Source organism: Microcebus murinus, chromosome 26 (assembly GCF_040939455.1).
Source record: "Microcebus murinus isolate Inina chromosome 26, M.murinus_Inina_mat1.0, whole genome shotgun sequence".
NCBI classification, from domain to species: Eukaryota; Metazoa; Chordata; class Mammalia; order Primates; family Cheirogaleidae; genus Microcebus; species Microcebus murinus.
In genome coordinates, this window is record NC_134129.1 from 17299201 (window position 1) to 17315740 (window position 16540).

General features: G+C 45.1%; 1 protein-coding gene across 7 annotated transcripts in view; it reads left to right on the top strand.

Moving 5' to 3' along the window:
* Positions 1-16540, top strand: part of FRYL (FRY like transcription coactivator) — a 234853-nt gene that overhangs the window by 19584 nt on the left and 198729 nt on the right. The window lies entirely within an intron of this gene.

Below are 16540 nucleotides of genomic sequence, written 5' to 3' on the forward strand. Positions count from 1 at the left end.
ATTGCTTTCCATAGAGGCTGAACTAGTTTGCAGTCCCATACGCTCCTCTTTTAAGTTATATTTACAATCTTGCTAACTTTTTACTATTTCCACTGCTACCATCCTGGTCCAAGCCACTCCCACCATGGCTTGCCTGGGTTACTGCAAGAGGGCAGTACCTACCCGGCGGGGGGGGGGGGGGAGTCTGCTTACTGGTAGGTACCTAGACAGACTTTTGGATTGCCATCAGCCACATTTGATGTCGCATGCACTTGGAGGGAGGGGATTTGGGACGGCAAACAGCTTACCAGCAGGGAAGCTCCTGGTGTTCTCTTTTGCATTGGTGCTTGTAGCAGTCCAGGTGAAGACCAGGTGTGAGTCGTGAGGCTCACGTGGGTGGGTCTGTAGCCAGCGTGGCTTAGGAGCCACGTGCTCGTGGGTGTTCCACGAACCCATGAGCACAGCTTCCGGCCTGCCTCTGAGGTCCCTGCCCGATCACCGGAGTCATCACACCAAGGGAAGCCTAAAGATCTGGCCACTTGGCCGGGCGCTGTGGCTCACGCCTGTAATCCTAGCTCTTGGGAGGCCGAGGCGGGCGGATTGCTCAAGGTCAGGAGTTCAAAACCAGCCTGAGCAAGAGCGAGACCCCGTCTCTACTATAAATAGAAAGAAATTAATTGGCCAACTGATATATATATAAAAAATTAGCCGGGCATGGTGGCACATGCCTGTAGTCCCAGCTACCCGGGAGGCTGAGGCAGAAGGATCACTCAAGCCCAGGAGTTTGAGGTTGCTGTGAGCTAGGCTGACGCCATGGCACTCACTCTAGCCTGGACAACAAAGCGAGACTCTGTCTCAAAAAAAAAAAAAAAAAAAAAAAAAAGATCTGGCCACTCACCAGTTATCTGCACTTCCTCCCTCCCTTTGCAGTTTACCAGTGGGTCATTTTTACCATCAGCAGCGTTGCCTAGCAACACAGCTGACATTCTGCCTGTATGGTTTCCTGGGCAACAGAGCTAAGTTAACCGAATCCAAGAGCCATTTCTCAGGCTGAAAGACAAGAGTTTTCCTACCACCTCAGGTGACAAACAGCCTCCCAAATAGAGGTCTCTTTGCTTCTGCTCTGCCCTTTACTCGGTTCTTAGCACAGAAACTGTTTTCACCTTGTGCCTTCGTTGGCTCTTCCCATTTCTAGAACTTTCTTACTGCAGGTGGGTATCTACCTGGCCGACTCTCTTTCTTCAAATCTTTGCTCAGACCTCACCTTTTCGCTCAAGGCAGTGTATTCTGACTGTTTGAAAATGGCAACCCCTGGCATTTGTCACTTTGATTCTTTTCTACTTCTAAATGTAAAAATTTTTTTTTTCATTTTTAAAATTTTAAAAAATTAGTATTTTTTCAGAGATGGGGGCTTGCCCTATTTATTGCCCAGGGTGGACTCGAACTCCTGGACTCAAGCGGTTCTCTCACCTCAGCCCCCTGAGTAGGTGGGGCTCAGCTCTCTCCTTTGATGGCTTCTCTTACTTTTTAATACCCCATGGCAGGTGTCCTCAAACTACGGCCCACGGGCCACATGCGGACCACCGAGGACATTTATCCGGCCCGCCAAGGTGTTTTTGCCGCCGCTGCCTGTCCTGCTTAGCAGCCGCCTTGTCCCGGGCCCACAGTGCACACTCTCCAACGGTCTGGGGGACAGTGACCTGGCCCCCTGTTTAAAAAGTTTGAGCACCCCTGCCCCACAGTCTACTTTTTATAATGTTTATTATCTCCCACCGTTAGCATGTGAGCTGCGTGAGGGCAGAATTCTTCATCTGTTGTGTTCATTGATAGGGTCTCACCTGCCTAGGGAGGTGCCTGACACATAACTGATGCTTAATATTTTTTTTGAGGCAGAGTCTCACTCTGTTGCCCAGGCTAGAGTGAGTGCCGTGGCGTCAGCCTCGCTCACAGCAACCTCAAACTCCTGGGCTCAAGCCATCCTCCTGCCTCAGCCTCCCGAGTAGCTGGGAGTACAGGCATGCGCCACCAGGCCCGGCTAATTTTTTCTATATATAATTTTAGTTGGTCAATTAATTGCTTTCTACTTTTAGTAGAGACAGGGTCTCCATCTTGCTCAGGCTGGTCTCGAACTCCTGACCTTGAGTGATCCTCCTACCTCGGCCTTCCAGAGTGCTAGGATTTCAGGCATGAGCCACCGCTCCTGGCCCGGTCACCCACTTTCAAATGGTTTCCAACCAATACTGCCTTGTGAGGTTTTAGTTAGTTTTTAAGTCCTACATGTATGAATTACAAATGCAAGAATGTTGTTACCTCTGACCTAGAATTATTTTAGGGGGGACATGAAAGTCAGCTTGTCCCTTTGTAGTTGACCAATCTCCTCTCCCTAACCCCCTGTCCCATTGTGGGGTCAGGGAAGGGCTTTGTTCTTTTCTCAGGACTTGGTGTGTCCCTGATGGCAATCTTGCTGTGTGAAAAGCCACCCTAAAACAGTGGTTTTAAAACAAAAACAACCACCTATTTTGCTCATCAGTATGGGAGTTGCCTAGGCTCAGCCAGGCTTTTCTTTCTGGAAGTAACAGTCTGACAGGGGTTTGAGCTGGGTCTGTTTGTTATGTTATGTTTTGTTTTTCTTTATTTTTTTTCTATTTTTAGTTGGCGAATTAATTTTTATTTTCTTATTTTTAGTGAAGATGGTGTCTTGCTCTTGCTCAGGCTGGTCTCGAACTCCTGACCTCGAGCAATCCGCCTGCCTCGGCCTCCCAGAGTGCTGGGATCACAGGCGTGAGCCACCGCGCCCGGCCTGAGCTGGGTCTTGACTCCCATGTCTGGCAGCTGGCCTGAGAAGAGCCACACAGCTGGGGCTCCTGTCCCTACGTGTCCTCGTCACGTGTCCTCCCCACGTGGTGGCCCAGAGTAGCTGGACTCCTGGCAGCTGTACATCTGCACGCAGCCCTCGCCGTGTGGCCTTTGCTGACATACCTTTGGGCTTGGCGTCACTTCCACTGCCTTCTGTTCGCAGAGGTGTCACACGGGCTGCCCGGGCTAAGGGACGATTCTAGATCCAACTTGTGGTGGGAAGAGCTTCAGAGGATTTGCAGGCTGCGTGGCGCCTCACCTGCTTGAGGTCAGGAGTTCGAGACCAGCCTGAGCATGAGCGAGACCCCATCTCTACTAAAAAATAGAAAGAAATCAATTAGCCAACTAAAAAAATATATATATAGAAAAAATGGGCCGGGCGTGGTGGCGCATGCCTGTAGTCCCAGCTATTCGGGAGGCTGAGGCAGGAGGATTGCTTGAGCCCAGGAGTTGGAGGTTGCTGTGAGCTAGGCTGACGCCACGGCACTCACTCTAACCTGGGCAACAGAGTGAGACTCTGTCTCAAAAAAAAAATAATAATAATAATAAAATAAAAAAGTTGGAGCAGTTAGCAGGGAGAGTGCCTGGCCATTGGGTGGAGAAGAGGCTGTGCAACTCCCAACCACAGTGACCGTCATGGAAACACAAGTGCACGTGTCTTTGCTGTTGACACGCTGGCACACTCCATTGATTTAGAGCATTCCTCGGCCATTTTTAATGAATATAGATCTTATCAGTAGCTCCCAGTTTCACGTTTTGATGCTGTGCAAGTCCATTCAAGCCTCATAGAAATCCTTGAGTCACCTCTCTCCTTGACCACCGTATTTTTTCTCTGCTCCAGGCTAATGAGTGCTTGCTCTGCACTAGCCATCTTTTAATCATCCTCTGCATGTCTCTTGATCTGTTTTCCTTCCTTTTCAGTTTTACACTCACTGGCTTGAGGACAGGCTTTTGTGGTTTCTCACCCATCGATGGCTGTGTTCTAGAACAGTCTTTGCTTCCTCTAGCTTCTGCCACTTTAGTATGTCTTTCTAAAGCTCAGTTCCATGATGTTGCTACCCCAGTTAAAAGCGCTCGTGGACTATCCTGTCTAAATTCCTTGACACGTGTAATTCTCATTTCATTCCGGATTTGGTTCTAGCCTCGCTTTTTTGACCTTACTTCTTGCCACTCCCGACAAATGTACGTTTTGTTCTAGCTACACTGAATTTCCCACCGTACTTACAACTTAACCGTGCCTTCTGCTAGTCTCTGCCTTTCTCTAGGTATACAGAAGCCCTGTTTGTAAAGTATTCTTTGTAAAATATAAAATCTTTGACACTGAATGCATTTCACTTCATACGATGTAATGGCTGGGAGATATTGAGGGTTTCACAATAAATTCTTTTTAATCTTTTGCAAGTAGTGCAAATGTGCTAAGTACGATAGAAACCTTTTGCTGTTTGAAATGAGCCCTGTGGTTAGATGAAGTACAGGAAAGAAGGATTTTTAAAACAGTTATCCTAAGTGAAAGATTTTAGTCCTCCAGTTTTGGTTTCACCTGTTACTGTTGAGTGAGACATTTCTCTTCATGCAGTTCATTGATCTCTCAGATGTTGCAGCTTTTATTTAGCTGCTTTGCTGCCTTTGATTGTTTTTTTTTTTTTTTTGGGACAGAGTCTCACTCTGTTGTCCGGGCTAGAGTGCAGTGGCGTCACCCTAGCTCACAGCAACCTCCAACTCCTGGGCTCAAGCGATCCTCCTGCCCCAGCCTCCCGAGTAGCTGGGACTACAGATTGCGCCACCATGCCTGGCTCATTTTTTTTTTCTGTATATTTTTAGTTGGCCAATTAATTTCTTTCTGTTTTTATTAGAGACGGGCTGTCCCTCTTGCTCAGGCTGGTCTCGAACTCCTGACCTTGAGTGATCCTCCTGCCTTGACCTCCCAGAGTGCTAGGTGGATTGTTGTTTTTTTTTTAAAAATCAGGCATATGCAGCTAATTTATTTATTGGCTTTCCCTGGCATTCCATTCTCTAAGATTGTTTGAGGTTCCCTGTGTAACTCAGTGACTTTGAACAAGTGAATATTAATTAACTTACGAAGTTGTTGACATTTTCCCCTGTTATTTATGATGCTGCTTAATTTTACAGGCTGGCTCGCCTTCTCTTCTCTCTCCCTCCCTTCCTTCCTGAGATATAATTCATGTACCATGAACTTCACCCTTTTAAAGTGTACAATCCAGTGGATTCTAGTATATTCGCAGAGTTGTGTAACTGTCACCACTATCTAATTTTAGAGTCCCATAAGGAAGTCTTGTACCCATTGGCAGTCACTCCCCACTAATTTATTTTATTTTATTTTTTAAAAAATATTTTACATTAATAATTTAACTTACTGTAATTTCTTTTTTCTCATCCAGAAGTCTCTAAACATTTGGCAGCTCCCACACTAATTTATAATACTCTATTGCTATAGATGTGTTCACAAGCTTTCTTAACATTCTTTTGTTGTTAATGAGATGGGGTCTTGCTATGTTGCCCAGGCTGGCTGAGAACTCCTGAGCTCAAGTGAACCTGAGTGGCTGGGACTACCATGTTTCCCCCAAAATAAGACAGGGTCTTATATTTATTTTTCCTCAACAAGACACCCTAGGGCTTATTTTCAGGGCATGTGTTATTTTTTTTTAAGTACGGTACAACAATCTACATTGATTCAAGTAGAGTGAAGTTGTCTTCTTCTGGAACATCATCACAACTCTCCAAACCCCGAATCCCATCCTGAATGTCTTGTGACTCTGTTTCCTTTAGAACCACTGGCCCCGATCTCTCCTGTGGAGCACTAGAGCTGTCACGGGGCGGATGAGAAGGGCTGCTCGTGTTCTTTCCCGCTCCGCGAAGACAGGCATGGGTTGTGCAGATACACTGCGCAGCCACGCCTGTCACTAGGGCTGATTTTCATAGCCACACCCATCACTAGGGCTGATTTTCATAGCCACACCCCTCGCTAGGGCTTATTTTCATAGCCACGCCCATCACTAGGACTGATTTTCATAGCCACACCCCTCACTAGGGATTATTTTCATAGCCACGCCCATCACTAGGGCTTATTTTCGGGGTAGGGCTTGTATTGCGCACATGCTTAGACATCCTGCTAGGGCTTGTTTTCTGGATAGGGCTTATTTTCGGGCAAACACGGTACAGGCGCACACCACTGTGCCTAGCTGTAGCTTTCTTAAAATTCTTAGTAAAGACAGTTACTGACCTTTTTTAATTGCAGAAATTCTTTTAGATCCTCACCCTAGGTTATATTCGTTAGGGTTCTCCAGATAAACTGAACCGACAGAATATGTGCATGTTTGTTTGTGTAGGGGGTTGAGGATGGGGAGAGGGAGGTGTTACTCTAAAGAATTGGCTCACTTGATCCGGAGGCTTGGCAGGTCCAGAATCTGCAGGGTGGAGACCCAGGGAAGAGTCGCAATTAAGTCTGCTAGCAGAATGCCCACTTCTTCTGGAAAGATCAGTGTTTTGCTGTCAAGGCCTTCCGGTGAATGGAGGAAGCTCGTCCACATTGTGGAGGGTAATCTGCTTTATCCAAAGTCTACTGATTTACATGTCAATCTCATGTAAAAATACATCTTCACAGAAACATCTAGAATAATGTTAGATCAAATATCTGGGTACCGTGGCTTGGCCAAGTGGAAACATAAAATGAACCTCCTCTATAGTTATTTACTGAGATGTCTAAAGGGAGAAAAGTGGGGAGAAGAACATTTAATTGGGGCACAGGAGGGTGACTTTCTGGTCTTGGTATTGCCAGTGAGAAGCTTTAACCGTGGGCCGGTCTCTAACCTCTCTGGGCCGTAGGTTTCCCCACCTGTTAAGTGTTGGACATGAACGGCTTTTTCCTTTCTTCTTTTCTTGAAATGAGTTCTTACGTGGAAGCTTAATATTTGAAAGAAAAAAGTTTGGGAGGGAAAGAAAAGCTAAGTCATTGCTAAGGCCCCTTTGAGCTTTAACACCTGTAATTGTTACAGTTGTGATTTTGGATTTGTGATTTTTTTTTTTTTTTTTTTTTTTAGGAAAAATAAGACCTAGATTAAAAATTCAGTAAAAGGCTTATAGATGTTATTCAGGTGGGACAAGTAAAATCATTCTTGGCAACCGGAAATTTCGACAGAAACTGGCATTGCGTGTAGTTTTAACGGTTGCAGTTTTTGTAGAATAGAAGCATCTAGAACATGGAGACGCTGGACAAAGGGATGATTCACCTCCCAGGCAGGTGGGGGTGGAACGGGACGACGCGAGATTTCATCACGCTACGCAGAACGGCACGCAATTGAAAACTTACTAATTGCTCGTTTCTGGAATTTTCCATTTAGTGTTTTCTCGGACAGCAGTGACTGAAACTCGAGCTTTTCCCTTCTGTTTTGATCAATTCACCTCGGAGGACATTTATTGGAACAGGGGGCTGAGTCACATATGCGTTCTTAGGTTTTCATCTGGATGTCGCATCTCCTCTTAAGCTTGTTTGCATAAAAGTTGCTGTAGGTATTTAACAGAAAGGAAGGAAATGGTTTAAAACCTGTTGTTTTCTGGGGACATTGTTGCATCTCAACGTGGATGTGAGACAAGGTTTGCAAATATATTGGGTTACGTGTTGAAGGCCACACATGAAGTCCCCCTTCCTTTCTCACTCTCCCCTGCTCTAAACTCTAAAGACAGCAAGATGGAGATTTATCGAGTTGTTAATATTCATTATATTGAATAATATGTTTGAAAGTCTGTATTTTTTTTTATGCTTATTAATTATCATGGGCACCAGTCGTTTAATCAACAGATGTTTGTTGAGTGCCTGTGAGCCAGGGATGACTGTCAACAAGACAGTCTCTGCCCTCCTGGAGCTTGGTTTTTGCTCGCGTAGCCAGACAAATATTGGATGATAAAAGGATGAGAAATTAGGTTTGGCTAGAGAGTGATGGGTGTTGGTTATTGTAAGAAGGGCGTGGGCGGGAAGGCCTCTTTGGGGAGGTTGCATTTGTAGCAGTCTTAATGGATGGAGGGAGAAAACCATGGTTGGGGGTAGTTTCCAGGCAGAGAAATTAGCACGTGCACAAGTCCTGACGTGGAAATCGGCTTTTTGCATTTGAGGAATAGCAGGAAAAGTGGTGTGGCTTAGAATAGGGCAAGGGAAAGTTCATGGACCTGTAGTCGATGTGAAACTAGTAGAGGATTTTGAGCATGGGTACAGTGAATACATTCATATATATATATATTTATTATTATTTTTTTATTTTTTAGTTTTTTTGAGACAGAGTCTCACTCTGTTGCCCAGGCTAGAGTGAGTGCCGTGGCGTCAGCCTAGCTCACAGCAACCTCCAACTCCTGGGCTCAAGCGATCCTCCTGCCTCAGCCTCCCGAGTAGCTGGGACTACAGGCATGTGCCACCATGCCCGGCTCATTTTTTCTATATATTTTTTAGTCGGCCAATTAATTTCTTTCTGTTTAACTAGAGACAGGGTCTTGCTCTTGCTTAGGCTGGTCTCAAAACTCCTGACCTTGAGCGATCCTCCTGCCTTGGCCTCCCAGGATGCTAGGATTGCATGCATAAGCCACCACGCCTGGCCCATATTTTTAAAAGATCACTGTGGTAGCCGGGCGCGGTGGCTCACGCCTGTAATCCTAGCACTCTAGGAGGCTGAGGCGGGCGGATTGCTCGAGGTCAGGAGTTCGAAACCAGCCTGAGCAAGAGTGAGACCCCGTCTCTACTATAAATAGAAAGAAATTAATTGGCCAACTAATATATATAGAAAAAATCAGCCGGGCATGGTGGCGCATGCCTGTAGTCCCAGCTACTCGGGAGGCTGAGGCAGGAGGATCGCTTGAGCCCAGGAGTTGGAGGTTGCTGTGAGCTAGGCTGACGCCACGGCACTCACTCTAGCCTGGTCAACAAGCCAGACTCTGTCTCAAAAAAAAAAAAAAAAGATCACTGTGGTGACGATGGGGAGAATTGGCGAATGAGTAGATAGATGCAGGAGTATGTGTGAAGAGTCCCCTTCAGTTCTTTGGGCCAGAGTAGTGGTGGCTTTGCCTAGAGGTCCGGCAGTGGGCCCAGAGGGGAGGGGTCAGATTTAGGATGTGCAGTTATTTTGAAAACAGGCTTGGCAGGGCTGTTGGATGGATTAGAGGTGGGGGTGTCGGGTAAGGAAAGGAAACAGATGTGACTGCCAGGTTTTTGGCCTCAGCAACTAGACTGTTATTATTGACCAAGATGCGACGCTGGAGATGCAGAGTTGAGTTTGAGGTCCTTTAGACGGCCATGTGGTTGGTTGAGTTGGCTGATGGCATGATCCCTTAGGAAAGGAGAGAAAAGACGTGAGATCTTCGTCGCCTTGAAACTGCTATTCTCACTTTTCAAAAGTAGTTTGGAGGCCGGGCATGGTGGCTCAGGCCTATAACCCTAGCAATCTGAGAGGCCAAAGTGGGCAGATCGCTGAAAGTCAGGAGTTCGAAACCAGCCTCAGCAAGAGCGAGACCCCGTCTCTACTAAAAATAGAAAGAAATTAATTGGCCAATTAAAAATATATAGAAAAAAAAATTAGCTGGCACGGTGGCTCACGCCTGTAATCCTAGCACTCTGGGAGGCCGAGGCAGGAGGATCGCTTAAGGTCAGAAGTTCAAAACCAGCCTGAGCAAGAACGAGACTCCGTCTCTACCAAAAATAGAAGGAAATTAATTGACCAACTAAAAATATATAGAGAAAAAATGAGCCGGGCACGGTGGCGCATGCCTGTAGTCCCAGCTACTCGGGAGGCTGAGGCAGGAGGATCGCTTGAGCCCGGGGAGTTTGAGATTGCTGTGAGCTAGGCTGACACCACAGCACACAAGCCCAGGCAACAAAGTGAGACTCTGTCTCAAAAAAATAATAAAATTAATTTAAAAAAAAGGTAGTTTGGAGATGATTGGTGTCGGGCTGGAAGTTTCCTATACTCCACCCTCTTCAGGGAGGGCTTTGTAATTGTCTTTTATTTTTCTCCTTTTGGCTCGCTCAGTCTTGTTGTGTACCATGCTAGATTTTTATCTTTCATGTTTCTGGTAAATGGTGATTATTAGGAAGTAGAGCCAATTGTTTATAAAAAGTGTAAAAGACATTGAATAGGGAATGTGTTTCCCAAAGCCCATTGTTTACCTCAAAAAGGAAACCTCTGACTTCTTGTTACATCGGTGAAGATAAAATTATTTGGTGAACACAGTACTCCTTTTGTGACTAGCATTTTTCATACTGCCATCCAAAGAAATTATTATTATTATTATTTTTGCCACCATGCCCGGCTAATTTTTTTTTTTTTTGAGACAGAGTCTCACTTTGTTGTCCAGGCTAGAGTGAGTGCCGTGGCGTCAGCCTAGCTCACAGCAACCTCAAACTCCTGGGCTCGAGTGATCCTTCTGCCTCAGCCTCCCGAGTAGCTGGGACTACAGGCATGCGCCACTATGCCCGGCTAATTTTTTTTATATATATATATATCAGTTGGCCAATCAATTTCTTTCTATTTATAGTAGAGACGGGGTCTCGCTCTTGCTCAGGCTGGTTTTGAACTCCTGACCTTGAGCAATCCACCCGCCTCGGCCTCCCAAGAGCTAGGATTACAGGCGTGAGCCACAGCGCCCGGCCTAATTTTTTCTATATATATTAGTTGGCCAATTAATTTCTTTCTATTGATAATAGAGACGGGGTCTTGCTCTTGCTCAGGCTGGTTTCGAACTCCTGACCTCCAGCAATCTGCCTCGGCCTCCCAGAGTGCTAGGATTACAGGCGTGAGCCACCGCGCCCGGCCCAAAGAAATTATTTTATAAAAGCAATAAGTTAATGGGGAAATGTAGGCTTTTGTTAGAAGTGGGGATTTATTTGGTGAAAGCCCTTTAAAAACCCTGATTTCTCTTCATAACATTTTAAATTCTTCCAATGGTAGAGGTAGTTGCTGTAATTTAAATTATGAAAAAATATAGCTTGAGAAAGTTAGTAGCATGTATGTCTTTAGTTGTTAATTTCTTGAAATGTAATTAAAAATTTTAATTTCAGGGGAGGAAATTTAGCAATACAACAATATTTTACTTTTTAATCTGAAGCAGAAGGAAATCCATATTTCTGTAGGTACGGTTAATATTACAGTGAGAATTTACTTAAGGTAGGAGTAGACTATATCATCACAATATAGTAGACTATATTATCTGGTATATCCCTTCCTTTTGTAAATTCATGCCTAGTAGAAAAAAGACCTCAGGTATGATGCTTGATCTTACCCAAAAGGCAGAGAAGGGTGATTAAAAACAACAGAAATTAGGCCGGGCGCGGTGGCTCACGCCTGGAATCCTAGCACTCTGGGAGGCCGAGGCGGGAGGATCGCTTGAGGTCAGGAGTTCGAAAAACAACAGAAATTCATGGAAGAAGAGGACTTGATATGAGTAGGTTTGGGCTCCTTTGGAGGACCAGCCTTCTTGAACCATTAGAACCTTATCCTCTGCCTCTGTCTTCCACTCTCCCTGCCTCCTGCCTCCAAAAAACAATACATAAAAAGACACCAAAGGGGCGCATCTCTGGCAGTCATAAAGCCTCCCAATTTCTGAGCATCTAAGAAACACGCATCTGAGGACAAGAGTCTCAGAGCAGCTAGGGCTTCTAAAATTTTCAGGGTTTACGCTGTGTGTATCATAGACACAGTTTTGTTGTGTAAATGTGACCCAGTGGTGTAGTGATGCCAACCTTTTGAAAAAAATGTCCGTGTGACTCGCCCATTTGACACGTTCACCTATACTGTCGCATGTTTTGTGCTTCCCCAGTCCTGCCCCTCTGACTCTGGGCTGGCTAGAGGACACAGTGGCCGTAGGTGCTTACATTCTAGTTGGGGAGAATTAAATAAGTCAGTAAGAAAAAAAGCATATGTTAGATAGTGATAAGGTCTATGATGAAAATAAAGTGGAAATAGGCCTGTGACATTCTGAACTCCTTTTTTTTTTTTTTCATGTATCAATTGGGAATAAGGATAATCTACCTCCTTTGAGTTGTTTGGACTGAATTAAGTTGTGTTAATTAAGAAATTAATGAATTAAGAATGAATGAATGAATGAATGAATTAAGAAATGCACACAGTAGAATACCTGGCGTCACACCTCCACGTTATTCTCCTTTTCCCTTTCTCCCTGTGGTTTGGGTCATCCAAATTTGTGATGTGGTGTCACATAAAACACATCAGCTAGATTATGTCTGAACCTCGTCCCTGTGTGGTTTTGAAGGTTTTTTTTGTTTGTTTTTTTCTTTGAGACAGAATCTCACTCTGTTGCCCAGGCTAGAGTGAGTGCCGTGGCGTCAGCCTCGCTCACAGCAACCTGCAACTCCTGGGCTCAAGCGATCCTCCTGCCTCAGCCTCCCGAGTAGCTGGGACTACAGGCGTGCACCACCATGCCCGGCTAATTTTTTCTATGTAGTTTTTTTGTTTTTTTTGAGACAGAGTCTCGCTTTCTTGCCCAGGCTAGAGTGAGTGCCGTGGCGTCAGCCTCACTCACAGCAACCTCAAACTCCTGGGCTCAAGCCATCCTCCTGCCTCAGCCTCCCGAGTAGCTGGGACTACAGGCATGCGCGGACCATGCCTGGCTAATTTTGTTTTCTATATATTTTTGGTTGTCCAGCTAATTTCTTTCTATTTTTTTGTTTTGTTTTGTTTTTTTTTGTTTTTTATTTTTTTAAAAATTTTTTCTTCTTTGTTCAAGATTGCCACGGATATCTATTTTTTTTTTGGTAGAGTCAAGGTCTTGCTCTTGCTCAGGCTGGTCTCGAACTCCTGAGCTCAAAGGCTCTGCCCACCTTGGCCTCCCAGAGTGCTAGGATTACAGGCGTGAGCCACCACACCTGACCTGAAGTTCTTTTATTTATTTATTTACTTACTTATGTATGTATTTTTTTACATTTTAGCATATTATGGAGGTACAGGTGTTAAAGTTACGTATATTGCCCATGCCCCTCTCCCCCCTCGAGTCAGAGTTTCAATGTGTCCACCCCCTAAACGTTGCACATCTTACTGGTTGTGTTTGTGTATACCCATCCCCTCCTCCCCACCCCCAACATGCCCGACACCCTATAGATGTCACTCCTATGTGTCCACTGAGGTGTTGATCCGTTAATACCAGTTTGCTGGTGAGTCCATGTGGTGCTTGTTTTTCCATTCTTGGGACACGACACTTAGTAGAATGGGTTCCAGCTCTAGCCAGGAATATACAAGAGGTGCTAGATCGCCGTTGTTTCTTAGAGCTGAGTAGTGCTCCATGGTGTCCATATATGACATTTTATTAATCCACTCATGAATTGATGGGCGCTTCGGCCTGAACTTCTTACTGAAAAAGTAAATAACACAGGTGACATCGAGGGCATCATGCTTAGTGAAATAAACCACAAAAAGAACAAATAAATACTGCATGATTCCCCTCCTAGACGGCACCTCACGCAGCCAGGCTCGCAGTGACAGAGGTCGATTGTCGTGGCCAAGGCTGGGGCAGCGAGTGACTAGATGGGTGCAGAGATTCAGTTTTGCAAGATAAAAAGATCTGGAGGTGGTTGGTGCTGGTGGTTCCTAACAGTATGAGGGTCCTTAATGTACCCTTAAAAATGGTTAAGATGGGAGATTCCATATAGTGTTTTACTATAATTAATAAAAGGTAAATGGCAAAACTATTTTGGTAAGGTCACCCCACTTTAGTAGGTATCAGTGAATCGAGTTGTTCTTGACTAAATCATGAAATATAAGCGGGTGGTGGTTCTTGTATATCATAAATCCATGTGACGTTGTTCTTGGGTTTCATGGGAATCTAGGTGAGATTCCCATAAAATGAAAACTCTGGAGTTTTTATCATCCTAACTTCCAGAGGTGTCAAACGTTAAACTGTTGATTATAGAGCAAAGAGCACAATGTGTCTGGAAAAGACACTTCCTATTGTTTTGTCGATTTAGGAATTATTTATCGGGCATTCACTGTGTCCCGTGAGCAAGGGAAACAGCGTTTGTTGAGTCATGCCTGCCAGCTGTTGTTGTCATTTGACACTTCACAAGACTTAGGATCCTAACAGTACTTTAGACTCTTCACAAAACAGCCTTGAAGGCGGTATTCTCATTTTACAGTTGAGAACCCTTAGGCTGTGAGTGGATCAGCGGTTTTCTCCTTTAAAAATGATTTTAGGGGAATGTCAACGCGTGGACACGAAGGGATGGCATTCCAGATGGAAGAAAGGGTGCATGAGACCCTAGTGTGCGAAAGATGGGATGTATTTGCATGGAACAAGGAGTTCGGCCTGATTGAAGTCTGGGTAGCATTAGGGAGATGGGCGAGCAGTCTAGTTTCTTCCATTAAAATCTTGACTGTCAGGGCTCTGAATTTCTGGACTGTATTCTATAGACATTGGAGGGGGGGTACCATCGAATTACCAAGCCAGGGACTTTTGCGATGAGGGTCGTATGTATGTTACGAAGCAATATCTGAGAGGTGTGGAGGGGAGGGGAGCGGGGAGAGGGGAGGCCAGAGACCAGTTGGAATGACCACTTCTAGAATTCTCTCGCAGTCATTAGCGAGTGGTTGGGGTCAGGGTGCAAATGCCTGGCAGTTGAGGAGTAAGTTGAGAGTCAAAAAAAAAAAAAAAATGTTGAGTAAGACTTTTGAGGTTGGATGTGGCTTATTGGTCACCTGAATATATAGGTCACATGTGGGTTTGGCTTTGAAAAGGGAGGACTCTTAGAGGAGTGTGAAAAAGGCCTTCACACACAGGTCTCAGAGCCCGGGAAGGACTTAGCAGCCCTGGACTGAATTTGAAGGTTGACGTTGGGCAGCCTTTTCCCGTCGAAGGGTCAGGGGTATCTGCAGAGAGTATGGGACTGTAGTGGACTTGGGGGTTTGGAGTGTAGACAAGTTTCAACCTCCATGAGAGAAACTCAGTAGGGTCTTCACAGTGTGACGTGGAATACTGGTAATGTACTTATTTTTATTTATTTATTTATTTTTGAGACAGAATCTCACTCTGTCACCCAGGCTAGAGTGAGTGCGGTGGCGTCAGCCTCGCCACAGCAACCTCAGACTCCTGGGCTCAAGCGATCCTCCTGCCTCAGCCTCCCGAGTAGCTGGGACTACAGGCATGCACCACCATGCCCGGCTAATTTTTTGTATATATTTTTAGTTAGCCAATTAATTTCTTTCTATTTTTTTGGTAGAGACGGGGTCTTGCTCTTGCTCAGGCTGGTTTTGAACTCCTGAGTTCGAGCAATCCGCCCGCCTCGGCCTCCCAGAGTGCTGGGATTACAGGCGTGAGCCACTGCGCCCGGCCTAGAATGGTTTTAAAATGAGTTGTCTTTATTAAATTGTATAATGTTTAGAGATAAAAGCATTTTCTTTTTGTAGTGTTTGTATATATATATATATAAAATTTATTTATTTATTTTTAGACAGAGTCTTGCCCTGTCGTCCTGGCTAGAGTGCCATGACGTCACCATAGGCTCACAGCAACCTCCAACTCCAAGGCTCAAGCGATCCTCCTGCCTCAGCCTCCCAAGTACCTGGGACTACAGGCATGCGCCACCATGCCCGGCTAATTTTTCAATTTTTTTGTAGAGACAGAGTCTGGCTATATTGCTCAGGCTGGTGGAGAACTCCTGGCCTCAAGCAATCCTCCCACCTTGGCCCCCAGAATGCTAGGATTATAGGCATGAGCCACCGCGCCTGGCACGGTTATATTTTTGATGTAATATTTAACTAAACCACATAATTATAGGATTATAAATACAACTGATATAAACAAGTGTTGGAACAAACACAGCCTTCCCTCTGCAGGCATGCGACTCTACTATTAGTAGCAAGGTGAGGAAATTGGAACTCAGAAATTGTAGCTTGTTCATGGTTTTGGGATTGGCAAGAATCTGGTTTTAGCTCTGAATCGAATGCTTTTCCCAGTATGTGGAATTGTAAGGTGATAGGGAATAAGATGTCAAACCTTAGTCAGTGCTGAGGAAGTTTTATTTTATTTTATTTTATTTTTTGGAGACAGAGTCTCACTCTTGCTCCGGCTACAGTGCCGTGGCGTCAGCCTAGCTCACAGCAACCTCCAACTCTTGGGCTCAAGCGATCCTCCTGCCTCAGCCTCCCGAGTAGCTGGGACTACAGGCATGCGGCACCATGCCCGGCTAATTTTTTCTATATATTTTTAGTTGGCCAATTAATTTCTTTCTATTTTTAGTAGAGACGGGGTCTCGCTCTTGCTCAGGCTGGTTTCGAACTCCTGACCTTGAGTGATCCTCCCGCCTCGGCCTCCCAGAAGGCCAGGATTACAAGCATGAGTTAGGAGGAAGTTTTAGACTGTAGATTTTTGTAAAAGTATCACCTCTTTTGAGATGTAATTCACATACCACGCAAATCAGTGTGAAGTGTACAGTTTGAGGTTTTTATATTTTCACAGAATTGGGCAACCATTGTGACAGCCAGTCTTTAGAACACTTGTACCAGCTTTGAAAAGAAACCCTGCACCCATTAGCAGTCCCTCCCTGTCTCCTGGCCTTAGGCAACCACTCATCTGTTTTTTCTTTGTGTAGATTTGTCTCTTCTGAACGTCGCGTATGAATGCAATCTTGTTATGCGCGGCCTGATTTTACTGGCTCCTTTCACTTAGCTTAGTGTTTTTGAGATTCATGCATACTGTGGCC